Source organism: Mesoplodon densirostris, chromosome 1, assembly GCF_025265405.1.
Source record: "Mesoplodon densirostris isolate mMesDen1 chromosome 1, mMesDen1 primary haplotype, whole genome shotgun sequence".
NCBI classification, from domain to species: domain Eukaryota; kingdom Metazoa; phylum Chordata; class Mammalia; order Artiodactyla; family Ziphiidae; genus Mesoplodon; species Mesoplodon densirostris.
Window position 1 is genome coordinate 74,037,116 of NC_082661.1, and position 14,568 is coordinate 74,051,683.

Below are 14,568 nucleotides of genomic sequence, written 5' to 3' on the forward strand. Positions count from 1 at the left end.
TTATATGTTGTGTATTCATCAGCCTGCACTGCCAACAGTTATATTACATAGAGTTCAGCATAAGACCCAAGTTTAGAGCTCCAAACCAGCATTTCAGAGCAAAGACTGCACATTCAATTAAACTCAAATTATCCAGTACCATTCTATCCTGTAAAACACCAAAACCAAATAGAAAAGGCAAGTTGATACTTACAATGTTTTGCTGTTTCTGCTCGCTTCAGTGATTCTCCAGACAGCTATAAACTGAGATCTTGTTTGTGATGCTTCTCTGGCCATGTATCCCCTAGCAGCCTGTATGAAAAAAAAAAAAGTCAAATGTTATAGGGCTAAAAGTCAGCCCTTGTAAGTAGTGGACTTCAGATCCAAGAGTATACTTTGGCTTTGACAGCTCATGCGATGGCTTCCAAAGGGATTCTTTGCAGATGTTTTTATGCTGTTTATGACATAATGTCTTTCCAGCATAGTCAGATAACTGAAAGTGACCACACAAAAGGAGGGTGATGTTAAGGGAAGAGGGAGGATTCATTTGTGTGCATGATTTCATGAGAAGAGTAATTGGAGCATCACGTATTTCAGGGTGACGGCCAAATAATACATGTTAGGCAGAACCACTTCTTATACTTGCTATTGCAAGAAATAAAGATGCTACCAGTGCATTTGCAATGAAAATATTCCTTCCTTGAAAATGAAGTTAAAGCTGGACTATTGAGATGCACAAAGCTCAAGTTCTTTGTGGCCCAGTTTCTTTGAGCAATTTTTATAAACACTTCCTAAGCATTTTATGAGCTATGAAAACAGTGGGGGAAACTGTACAGCCACATAAAGGTCACATGCTAAGTACATTGCTGGAAAACATACAGCAAACATGAGGAATCAGCGAAGCTTCCTGACAATTACTGTGGTCCTAAGGCAGAATTCTGCCTCAAATGGTGTTTGTTAACCAGTAGGAATGCTTTTAAGGTTTCTCCTGTCACTTGGAATAAAATTATTAAGTTACAGATGTACAAGGAAAAGTCTTCCTTTCATGTAGTTTCATTTTGCTATCATGGTACTGTTGGAAGTAAGGAAGAAAGGTATTTTGACTTCAGAGAAGGATTTTTTCTCTTACTTCTAAAATATTGGTCATGTTAGTTTAATATCAGAGATAAATTATTTGGAAGCAAATTATGCAATAGCTTTTTTCCTTTTGTGTTTCATGATTTATTTTCTGTAATAGTACATAGTTTTGATCCATAGTTAGTCTGATTTTGAAGTATTTCTTTTCTTGAGGACCTCTACATATCTTTCCTCCTTTTATCTCTAGATTAGATTGCTGTGGTGTTATTTTAGGGTTCAGAAGCTTCAGTTAAGCAAACCATGTGGAAGTACATGCAGAATGCTTATCTTAGTGACTGTCAGCAGCTTATATTTCAAGTTTGCTTGACATCACAAATATGCCAGGAAATGTATTTTGATTTGGATGATGAGGGGCAGTTGAGGGAATTGGAACTTAAAAAAAAAAAATCAAGTTTAGGATTCGAATATATAACATCTTATGCTTGGATGTTTTTCTAGAATCCAGGAATCCTAGGGAAGAAACACTGATCTCATAAATTTGAGGGTTGGAAGGGACTTTAGAGATAAGGTGGTCCAACCTCCTCATTTTACAGATAAGAAAACTGAGGGTCTAGGAAGTGACTTACTCAAGCATTACCTTCTCTGGCCATGTATCTCCTAGCAGCCTGTATGAAAAACAAAATTGTTTTTTTTTTTTGATGTTTTGAAATATGATTTGAAATATGTTTTGAAATATGATTAATCTTTTAAATGAACTTTGAAAAAGATTCAATAATACATACAATTTTTCATAATAACCAGCTACTTAAGTTTTCTATTAAAGTCAGTCTGATAGAAGAAATAGTTTTGGAAATTAGAACCTTGGCACTTTCAAAGTTCATATTTTTTTAAATAATAAGATCAAACGATACAGCTGTACTGTTACAGAAAGTAGAGGCATATTATGATGTTAACCTGAAATGAAAAATGCCCCAAACCAATTCTTTGATCAGAGTAGCACAAAGCTAATTTGTAATAAACATTATTATTCTTTCTAGGCATAGGGCTTAGTCTTTGTTTTAAAAAGGACATTTGTTCCCTGTTAGTCTTTTCTTTAGGCTTTTTATTCCAAAGAGCTGTTTAAGAGGTAAATTATAAGGAAAAGGGGGAAAAAAGTAAATCTTGTAGAAAGAAAGCAAATTAACTCTCAGAAGGAGACATGATAGGGATAAACATTTTAGTTTCTGCTTTATAACAAAGTGAATCAGTCATACATATACATCTGTTCCCACATCCCTTCCCTCATGCATCTCCCTCCCTCCCACCCTCCCCATCCCACCCCTCCAGGCGGTCACAAAGCACCGAGCTGATCTCCCTGTGCTCTGCGGCTGCTTCCCACTATCTATCTACCTTACATTTGGTAGTGTATATATGTCCATGCCTCTCTTTCGCTTTGTCACAGCTTACCCTAGGGATAAACATTTTAAAAAGAACAGTTAGAGGAGATGTTAAAATTGGAGTTGAAGTCTCTTCAGTGAACTCAGAGTGCTAAAGAGATCAAAATACAAGTGAACTTTACAAAGAGAAAACTGTCTGGTGGCCACAAAATGAAAACCTATTCTAACCAGAAACTCACAGATACTTACCCTTGGTGTAAAGTAGAACCCAGTGAGAGAAATTAATGACAACATGAAGCCTATCACGAACAACTGAAAAAAAGGTTTTAAAAGCACAGATTCTACTGATTATATTGTTCTACTAATGAAGGGAGGGAAAACTCAAGCCTAAGAGATGGACGAAGAACAAAGAATAGGGCACTAAGAATTCTTGGATTTGTTACAAGCTCCACAGCTGATTGATGGTGTCAGTGTTCTGAAAAGACTTAAACCTATTTTTAAATTCTTACTGTCTGTCTTTTGCAATCATGGAACTTAGCTATAGGGAAAGCGCTCTTTGGGAAACATGTCTGAGCTTGGGACCTGCTGACTATTTGGAAGCCAGTTGACTTTTTCCTCTAAATTTCAAAAATGAATAAATAAAAGATCTGATTATAGAAGAAAGGCAGCATTTCAAGAAATAAAAGCAGTTTCCTTTGTATCAGTGTGAAGGAATACTATGGACCATAAAGTAGCTCGTGGTACAATGAAAATGATCCTAATTTTACAGGTTGTTTGTTCTGATACCTAATTTTTTTTTTTTTTGACCACGTGGCTTGAGGGATCTCAGTTCCCCAACCAGGAATTGAACCTGGGCCACAACAGTGAAAGCGCTAAATCCTAACCACTAGACCACGAGGGAACTCCCATGATATCTTTATTTTAATTGAAGTATAGTTGGTTTACAATATTCTATTAATTTTAGGTGTACAGCATAGTGATTCAGTATTTTTACAGATTATACTCCATTAAAAGTTACTACAAGTCTGTAGCTCCCTGTACTGTACAATATAATCTTGTTGCTTCTCTATTGTATACATAGTAGTTTGTATCTCTTAATCCCATACCCCTAATTTGCCCCTCAGTCTTTCCCCCTCCCCATTGGTAACCACTAGTTTGTTTTCTATATCTATGAGTCTGTTTCTGTTTTGCATATTCCTAGAGAATATTACACTTAGTAAAATAAGTCAGTCAGAGAAAGACACGTACTGTATGATATCACTTGTATGTGTAACCTAAAAAAATAATACAAATGAATGCATATGTTCTGATATGTTAATGCTTTTTCATGAGTATTTTCCTATCAGAGTCCTGATCTTTCTGAGATCTGGATCCAGAGCTCTCATTGGTTCAAAGTGATGTCATTATTCCTGTCTGCAGTAAATTAAGAAGAATAAAACTTTAAGAGGGAATCCTTTAGTTTTCACGCATTTTAGTAAAAATCATTTTCTATATAGATGTCTAATCTTTTCCCCAGTCACCCAACTTGAATCCTTGGGTAAGAAAGAGGACTCCATTTATAGGATACTATTATAAAATGGTGATGTGTCTAAAGTGATTTTGCAGCTAGGCAAATTTCAGCTAAAGTGGCAAAGAGCAGAATTCTGTGTTTTAAACTTAATATGTTAAAGTTGTCTAGTTTTCCTTAATATCCTTTAGGAGGGCCCAGAAACAGAGCTCCTCTAAGGGATGTTAAACACCTGATGATAAATGATTTTGCAAGTGATGCTCAGGGATCAAAGTTCTAGCCAGAGATGAGTGATGGGAAAAGTGCATGCTGGTGGAAAAGCCAGAGCTGTTTGGGTCTTGGCCACCACATTTATAGAGCAAAAAAGCAAATAAGTTGAAATTGCTCATTTTGGCTGACATTCCTACCACCTCCCACTCTTTCCAACCTTCCAAACTCACTTTCTGGAATATGGACACAAGCTGATTCCCTCTGAAAGATGGAAGAGATGGCTACACGTGTCTTGCAGATGGGATAACAAGGGGGTCTGGCATTTCTGGAAATAGATGATATTCTAATAACTCCTTGAAAGAAATTTTACAGAGCAAGAAAATGATAGAGAATAAACATTATAATACATTTGTTATTCTAAGTGGCTCTAGGCCTGTGAAATCATCTTTATTATTTGCATAGGTTCTAATGAGTTGGTATGCATTTTCAGCAATATCAGGACTCATTCCTCCAACATAGAATAATCAATATTACCTACTTTAGATTAGTATGAACATATAAGTCAACATATTTGTCTTCCACTGTGTTATCATCCATTTTATTCTCTCTCATAATGAGATGCAAAAGTAATACAGTACTAGTGGTAATGGCATCAACTAAGTTAATCATTTGTTTATCTATTTTTATATGGAAAACTGTGCTAAGATATAAATATATAGAAGTTAATACGATACCCTAGTTCTTTGCTCTCACAAAACCTAGTAATCTTGGATGAGTTTCATAAACTCTGTGGACATCTGTAAACAAAGGAGTTGAACTGGATGGTTTTGAATGTGCCTTCAAGCTCTAAAATGGAATGTGCCTAATCTCTGCCATTGGCATAGGAGATGAGAACTGTGGTTTTCACACTTTACTTGCTCCCGTTCCTTCCTTTTTCCAAAAGCATTAGGATGCTGGAGGAAATACTTGAATAAAAGGGTAGACAAGCACTTCTTTTCAGACAGAAAGAACTGCTGGAGAGAGAACAAGAGAAAAAAGGAGGATGAGATCCTGTCATAGGATATTGAAACCTGTGGTTTCAATTTAGAAAGCTTTTAAAATCAGAAACATATTACTTGGTGTACCCCTTCATGCTGCCTTCAAGTAATATTAATCCCATACTCTCTTTGCATAACTGTGTTCTCTTAAGTGATCATTAAGAACTTCATGAATAATCACTAGCACTTCCTGAATCTCAGGCCCCACTGAAGTGTTTTACTTGCCTTAATCCCTACAACGACCTCAGGAGGTAGATACTATTATAACCTTCATTTTCCAGAGGTGAGTCAAAGATATCAAATAACTTGTCCAAGGTTACATAGCTAGTAAGAGGTAGACCCAAGATTTGAAGCAGTGTCTGGCATCACTGCCTCATTCACCCATTACCGGACCAAACTGCTACTTCCATTGCTTAATGAGTTTTCATTGCTACTTATTAGAAAATGTTATTCATGAAAACTTCTATAGTCTCTTTTTATCACACACTGATGAATGACCAATTAATAGATCTTATCTTTCCCTCCTTTCTGCCATTATAAGAAAGAATAAGTTAAATAATCATGATTTCAGTTTGCTTTTGTTTTAGTTTCCAGGGCTGATGTAACATATTACCACACATTGGTGGCTTAAAACAATGAAAATTTCTTCTCTCTCAGTTCTGGAGGCCAGAATTCCAAAATCAAGGTATTGGCTGGGTTAATTCTTTCTAGAGGTGGAAGGAAAATCCATCCCATGCTTCTCTCTAGCTTTTGGTGGTTGTCGAGAATTTTTGAGTCTCCTTGGCTTGTAGGTGCATCACATCAATCTCTGCCTCCATCTTCACATGACCTTCTCCCAGATGATCTCTGTGTCTCAAAACTGCTTCTTCTTTCTCTTATAAGAATGCCAGTCTTCCAGGTTAGGGCCCACCTTAAATCCCAAGATCTTAACTTAGTTACATCTACAAAGACCATCTTTCCAAATAAAGTGACATTCACAGGTACTGGAGATTAGGACTTGGATGAATCTTTAATGGGGACTCTATCCAACCCACTATAGCTCTACTGAATGAAACAATTTAATGGTCAAGATATTTTCTTCATTATGTCAATCAATACCTGTCTCATTCTACTGAATTCACTAATTCAACAAATATTGATCAAAAACCTCAGCTATGTCCAAGTTATCGCATATAACAGGAGAAACTCCCTGTGCTCTTGGAGCTGGTATTGTGATTGGGAGAGAGGTAGAGGGAGAGATACAACAGACACAACAAGTAACTAATAAACAAACAAAACCATTTCAGAGAATAAAAAATGGCATGAAAGAAATTAAACAGGACAATAGATTGTTTAATTTATGAGTCCTAAGTAGCTCCTTAAATATCTGTTGTATCTCTAGACACTGCAAATAGTTGTTTGATTTATTTTATTAAATCAAATTCTATTTTGAGTTTTATTTCTGTTGCATAAAATCCTTCTTGGTATGATAAAGTGGTCAAAAGAAATTACAGATGTCTGCCATTACTCATCTAACTTGTCAAAAAGTATTCCCTCATGAAAGGAATAACATACAAGATTCTCTGATTTCCCTAGGAAATTGGAGGAAATTGAATTGGGGGAAAAGTATAACTAAAGCACCAATTTACCAAGCATCAATTTCCCCAACTCCCAAGCAGTACAGCATTGTAAGATTACTACCAAAAATGTCCTCAGGGATCGTTATCTGTAGGAATATAAATTTTTTGGAAAAAACTCAACCTGCTATAATTGGTCATATATTACTCATCAATTACAACTGAAAATTTTTTGCAAAATACATTGGCAAATGGCTTGGAAGTTGTTATTCAGGAAGTAATTCATTAAACCTAAGATGACATCTTAAAACTCGGTTTGACTTCACATGGTACCATAACGTTAGTCTCTACAAAGCACCTGTCTAGGGACAAACTTATCCCATGGCTATGTAATCACCAGTTGCAAGAAAAGCCTTTGGTGATGTTTTGTAAACTACTGAGAACTTGTTCTGGCATATTTTTTGGATTTGGGGCTGTTATATGTCCATTTCTTTCTCCACAAATTATATTTCTTTTGTTCAAGTCTGGTAATTGTCTACAAGCAGCTGGAGTATTTTACTTTAGTTTGTGAACTCTTTTATAGTGCTAAGAATTAAACAGGCACCAACGTTCATTCTCACTTGAAATACGAATTTAAGTGAAGGCCTAGTTTACTCAGATGAAAGAGATTTGGCTGTGCTTGAGATTAAACCAGTGCTTGTTTCAGCAAATACTTCAACTCCACACCTAGCTGATTTGCTGTAAAACTCATTCTTAGTTATCTGCCCAGGAAAGAAAAAGGTTGTAATCTATCCTTTCATTAGGAATTTAGACATCCCCTCTCCATAGGTAGTGAGGAAATTATTTTTTGGAAGTCATTTAGTGTAAGTTTTACAAAGACTACTGCATAAGGCACTGCCATTCCAGTTGTTTTTTAAAACTTCATTAACAAGAGAAGGTAAAAGAAACAATAAGGTAAAAGTAAAAGATATAAAAATAGTGGAATTCAAAACAAAGGAAACAAAATTAACTCAAACAACTGTATTTAATGAGTTTGTGCTGCTATTCCTTTGCCCCCCAATAAGATATGATGTCTATTAAATTGTGATGCTGATTAATTTGTCTAGGTCTACCTCTTGCAGAACTTTTATCTCTATTCATTGGACCTCTGAAGAGTGCCTGCTGTGTGCTAGGTGCTGTAGTATATACTTGATGTATGGAGGTGAACCAAGTATATGTGGAATTGGGTGGCAGACATTGTAAACAAGAACATACATGAATAAATTAAATACTTTCATATAGTGGTTAGTGCTCTGAAGCAGTAAACAGGTTGAAATGATTCACATTAACCAGAGGAGAAATATTTAGATAAGATAGTTAAGAAATGTTTTCCCAAGAAGTCATTTAAGCTAAGTGCCAAGTGCTATGGCTGAGTGTCAACTCAGTTTATACATTAGAAGGTCAACTGGACTTTCACATAACTAGTCAGGATTGGGGGTTATTAACCTGTGATCTTGGAACCAAAGGAGGGTAAATTTGGTGTCCAATAGCAAGATTAACCATGTGACTTATATATATTAAAATATATATGTACAAATGATATATCATTTACTTAGTAGACTATTTCTATGAAATGGATTGTAATGGCTTTCCAGCTGGGTTCACTCACATTATTTGTCTTTGATCTGCCCCTTTTCCCCTTCCTGATCAGAGGAATTCTAACTGAATTGCAAATCTTGCACTTTTTAAACTTTGAGAGTTAATCCATTGACCCATGTGTTTAATCACATCACTTAGACAAAATCTTTTGGGGGGGAATTTTCAAGAGTGTTGAAAGCATTAGTGGATGGAATTTACTGCTTTGAGGTGCCCATCTAGTACAAAATGCTTTTTTGTGAAATCTTTAATCATTCTCAGTATCCTATTGATCCTCAATTTTCTTATCTGCCTCATGGCTCTGATGAGACTATGTACTTAATATTCAGCTATAAACTGTGATTTGCATTCCTAAGAACCCTTAACTTGGCATAAACCACCCTATAAAACAATTATTTCAATGTGAAAAGAGGAATTAGAATGGTAGTTTTAGCCTTGCAGTTGCAGGTTATTTTTCTTATAGGAATTCCATTAATAATTTAATAGCGATTAGTACATAGCTAAAAATCAAAACAACACTGAACAAAACTAGTCTTTGACTGCATATAACTTTTTCTTCCCTTTCCTACCACCTCCAACACTATAGTTGGCACACTGCTTCTTACACATTCTAATCACTTGCAGAGTTATAATATTGGCCAACATTTATTAAGCAATGAATATGTGCCAAGCACATTTGTAAGTACATTATAAATGTTTTCTCATTTAATCTTCACAGTGACCCTATGTGGTAGGCATTTTTATTAGTCTCATTTTCCAGATATGGACATTAAAGCATAGGGTGGTTAAGTATCTTGCACAAGTTCACAAAATTGGCAAGTGTGACTACGGCATGTAAAAGCATAACCTTTCTAGACTGCAGCTGCTATGCTCACTTTTGGTTCCTGGTTGAAGTATGGGGATCTCCTTGTAACTGATTAAGGCAAAGCTGTCAGTCCAAAGCAAAGAATGTTCCCCCAGGAGCTCAGTCGTGTTGTATCTGTTTGCTTTATGAGAAGCAGGCTGGGAAAAATTCCTGTAAAAAAAATAATAAAATTAGTTTTAATAAGGTATGTTTATAAGGTGCTAACAAACCCATTTAGAACTACATGAAAAATACCAGTTGTGTCTCTTTTCACTTAAATTTATTTATATAAGGACCTGACCTTTCTGATAGGGGTTCTCGGTAGGAAAACTTCAGAGTGGGGTTGGATGGTATTGATGGTAATTAAAGGCACATGCAATATGGATGAAAAGGGTCTATAGCAGGTTGGAAGAGGCCCTAGCTCATTTATACTTAAATAAATACCATACAGCTTAAAATATGACTCTATTTAGATGAATTATTTTTTTCTTAATTCTGATATGTAGAAAGTGATTACCCTGAAGCACTCATCATGCAAAATCATGCACACCAATGATGATGGTTTGGATTCTGGCAACTTTGCTATGAAATTCCTCCTCCTTTTAAGATTTTATACCCCAGATATAGAGTATAAAATACATAATGGAAGGAAATATCACATATTTCTTATACAATTTGAAAAGTATGCCCCTAAAATTTCTACCAATAAAGCTTGCATTAGATGCTTCTCTGTTCATAATATAAAATACTCACCTAGAGATCAGAAACTACTTTAACACACTGGGAGTTTTCTTTTCCTAATCTCTTGAAAAATTGAGTACTGCTGTGTCAACTTGGCTAAGTCTGCCCTGGGCTACTCTTGATGATGGAATTCCTAGAATAAACACCAAGGATGATGAAAGGTAACCTGAACTGAATTCCTCCTGAACTAGAATGAGGTTGAGAGATCACTCTGCAAATTCTTTCCAAACTGAAAATTCATTTCAGTTGCTGCTATTATTGTGATCTATCTATACATAAAGTGAGAGGAAAATTTATGGCAAAAATGACTAGTTTATAGAAGAATTTAAGGAAGATGAACATTTGGAGAGACCGCTACTAAGGTCTATGGAAACATTGTGAGATATGTTACAAATATAGACACAGCATTGATTTGTGTTAATGAGAAGTGCTTTTGAGAACTTCTTTAGTAGAAGCCATCCACTAACATGCATGTCTGTCACTTGAAACACCCCGGGAGTAAATCTGAATAAAACTAAAGGAAAGAAATTTTATAGCTGAAAATTTAGGCAATATGTCTCTAGAGACAGGCACTAGAGGAAATGTTGGTCATTGGAATTCCCTCCCTTAATTTGTATTTAACCTATTTGAAAGTTTTGTTAATAGAATACTGAGTTTTGTTGAAGTCACTGTTTATTACATTGCATTATGTAGCTCCACCTGATATTTTTCTTGTTTATTCATTCTTTCTTCATTTATTTGATTATAATCAATTTTCCTCTACTAAAATATAATCCTTATAAGAGCAATACTTTTCAGTGCATTCCCTCCAATATCCTGAGGATCATAGGAACCCTGACTGATACCCCTCAGCATGGGGAGGAGTAGGGCATTTCTTCCCAACATTACCTAGAACACGAGCACAGAGATTTGTACACTGAAAGTCATCAAGTATTCGTCAGGCAAACTACATAAATAGGGATTATTGCATTTCTGTCACCATCAGTGTTAACTGCATGTTGAAGCTAGAAAAATAACTCCAATGAGAAATGTACCCCAGAAGAAATCAATGAATACTTAGGCTTGAGTTTGTCCTTTAGACTATAAGCCACTAAAGTACAGTGCTTTGCAATCAGAAGGGTGGGGGAGGGTGGTCATCAATAAATACAGTGGTCCCTGGGTATCCATGGGGATTGGTTCCAGGAACGCCCCCCCACCCCCATATCAAAATCTGTGAATGCTCAAGTACCTTACATAAAATGGTGTAGTACATTCCACTTTCTGTATCTGTGTGTTTCACATCTGCAGATTCAACCAATCGCCAATGGAAATTGCCATCAGAGGATGGTTGAATCCTTCCATGGGTGCAAAACCCGTGCAGCAAATTTGGCGGGTCAGAGGACCGACTGTATATTTATTGAAAACAATCTGCATTATAAGTGGACCTGTGCAGTTCAAACCCTAGCTGTTCAAGAGTAAATGGTAATACTGACTCAACAACTTCTTTGAACAAAAGAGTATCTGAGTGGCTACTGTACATGGGTGGCCATAGAAGACATTTATGAAGAGATGAAGAGAAGTGTTTATTCTAAGATCTGAAAGAAAAGAAGAAGACACTGATAAACATACTATATGAAAGAGCACTCTTTATAGGGGCAGTAGCTAGTGGAAAGGCCTGGCGAGAATAAGAGGTACATTTGAAGAACATGAATTTTCCTTGGATTTTATTACAATTACGATCAGAAACCACTGGAGAGTTTTAATAATATGAATAATGTGATATAATTTAGGTTTATAAGATCACTTTGACTGGTGCATGGACTAAGGGTTGTAGAGGGTTAAGAATAGAAGCAGCGAGACCATTTTGGAGACTGCTTTAGTAGTGCGGGTGAGAGAAGATGGTAGGGTGGAATTGAGTCCTAGTGGCCTGGCTGAGAGGAAGTAGATTCAGAATAGATTTGGAGGTAGAACCAATAATGTAGCTTTATTGGATGTGGAAAGTGAGGGAAAGAGGAATCCAGGAGAATAATTAGGAATATGTAGAATTGGAGGTTGTGTGTGAACTCTGCAAATGGCAGTGAAAAATCTGGGAAACCTTGAGAAGAGAATATCAGGAGGATCAACATGGAAATTACAGAGACTAATCAGAGGTGAAATACTAAAACACTAGTAGTAAACATTTATTGAGTTCTTACTGGGCATAGAACTAAATAAATACTTCATGTATGTTATCTCCTATATTCTGAAAAAATAAAATAAAAATCATGTGAAGTGTGTATTATCAGTTTCATTTTATAGATGAGAGAACAGAGGCTTAGATAAGTTAATTAACTTGTCCAGATCATATGGATGGAGAGAAGATAGGTAAAAAATCCTTCTGGACACTAACTGCTCACTTTCTCAGATACTCTTGGACTCTCCCTCAGGGAAACATGTGAATAAGTGCTCTGAGAATGAATGAGAAATTTCACAAAAGAAGCACAGGGAAAGTTGCTGTAGGGACTTCCCTGGCAGTCCAGTGGTTAAGAATCCACCTTCCAATGCAAGGGACACGGGTTCGATCCCTGGTTGGGGAACTAAGATCCCACATGCCGTGGGGCAACTAAGCCCACCACGTACCGCAACTACAGAGCCCGCGTGCTCTAGATCCTATGCGCCACAACTAGAGAAGCCCACGTGCTGCAACAAAGAGCCCGCGCACTGCAACTGACCTGATGCAGCCAAATAAATAAATATTAAAAAAAAAGAATGACCCTGAATTCATTCTATTTTCAATAGACATGTTTGAGAATATTATGGAATTACTAATATGTGCACTTTATATTGTGCACAGAGGAAAGCACTGGAAATGTTGTTATTGAAAGGGATGGAAACATGAAGAAGACACTACTTCCAAGAACTTATAAGCAAAAAGTGAAGATGTCTAAAAACAGACTGGGATGTAGAAGGTATTCAACAATGTGAGTTGAATAATTAAGAAAAAAAAAGCTGAGATTGTTAGGAAGGCAATCATCAGAGATCAGTGGGCATTTGAGAGTGTTGGTCAAGGCTTCCAAGGTAGATAGGAAATGCTCTGATTAAAACAGCAAGGGAAGTCTTCAGGTAGCTGTGGGGCAATTATTTCCACAACCCTAGCTGAATTATCATGGCTCTAAGGGAGAGCCATGATTCTATTTCCTAGGCATAAACTTCACAGTCTTGAACTGATAATACTTTGCACTGTCCCAATCTTGGCTTCACTTAATGGTGCCAGCCTGTCTAAAATGTTAAGCAAACTGAAAGAAAAAGCAAAGAGCTTGTGAAGCAAATTGAGGTTGGGCAAAGTTGTATAATTTTGTGAACTTTTATATGACTTTCTCTTTCCTGAGGTATTGCCATTCTTTCTCTGGCTCAATCAGCAGAGAATTCCCTTCTCTTCCTGGTTCAGGTAAATGTCCTTGTACGGGATTAAGGATGCCTCCTGTTCTTGGAGAGAGATAATTGACATAACCCAAGACTATTGGATATCCTCTTGGGTCTTGCTAAGATTTCATTGAACCTGCTTTTCAAAAGCAAGTCACTTTCAACAGGAATCAGTGGCCGTGTTCAGTCACAGGAACAGCTTCTTCTTTCACATTTTATTATTTCATTTGTAATCTGCATCAGCATTCATGAGCTACTTTCTGATTAGGTTAAAAAAATCCCATTTTCTATACTAAGGGGTGGAGGGCAGAAGGGAAATTGGCAAGGGAGAAATTTGGTGTGATCCAGTGACTCACAAGTTCATCCCTAACTTTTATTGTCAGAAAATGTTTAAACACTTCTTGCTTTTGCTTTCTCTCTGGGATCATTTGTAATTTTTGTTCTAAAATCCTTGCATCATTTACCTCCCTGTACATTCAACATCTTCTTCTCTAACTTCTGTTGGGAATATAAGATGTCAACAACATGCTATTTCGATGAAACTCTGTTATCTTTTCCTTTAGAAGGTTTGTCATTTCCTGTTGTCTGTCCAGACAAATAGCCACACCTACAGGGCTTTCAGTTTAGGCTATATTATTACTTTCCTCTTTTACCTCTTGTCCCAGTATCAATAGATACAGATAGACTTGTTTGTAATATTATACCTGGTTTGTAAGATAACCGGTTCTTCCTAGATAACTCTTTCCAGGGTTTCTGACTTTCCTTGGGTTTGCTGCCTTATCATTTAAAAGCCAAGATTTTTGTTAAAGGTCTACTTGTTCAATCTAAAAAAGCAAAGGATAGGATTTTGCTACTATCTGGGGCTCCTGTAAATTTAATGATTTCATTAAAATTATGTCTCCTATATGTACAAGAGGTTCCTTTTTTCTTCCAGAAAAGATAGACTTCTGTTCTTAGTTTGCTTTTGGAACTCAGCATGTTCACAGTCTTCAAACTGTAATTTTGATTTATCACTGTGATCAGATTTTCCTTATTGGAGTCAGTTGTAGATGATTCTCTCAAGACAATTATGGTAAAATTGAGAAGTAATCTCAGAAACAAGGTACTTAAGGAAGAGAATTTGCTTTCTGAAGAGAGGAAGAATACTTAAGACACTATATATTCTCTTATCTTATGGTTCATGAGTAATTGTTCAATATAAGTAAGCAGTAATTTTTTAAAGCAT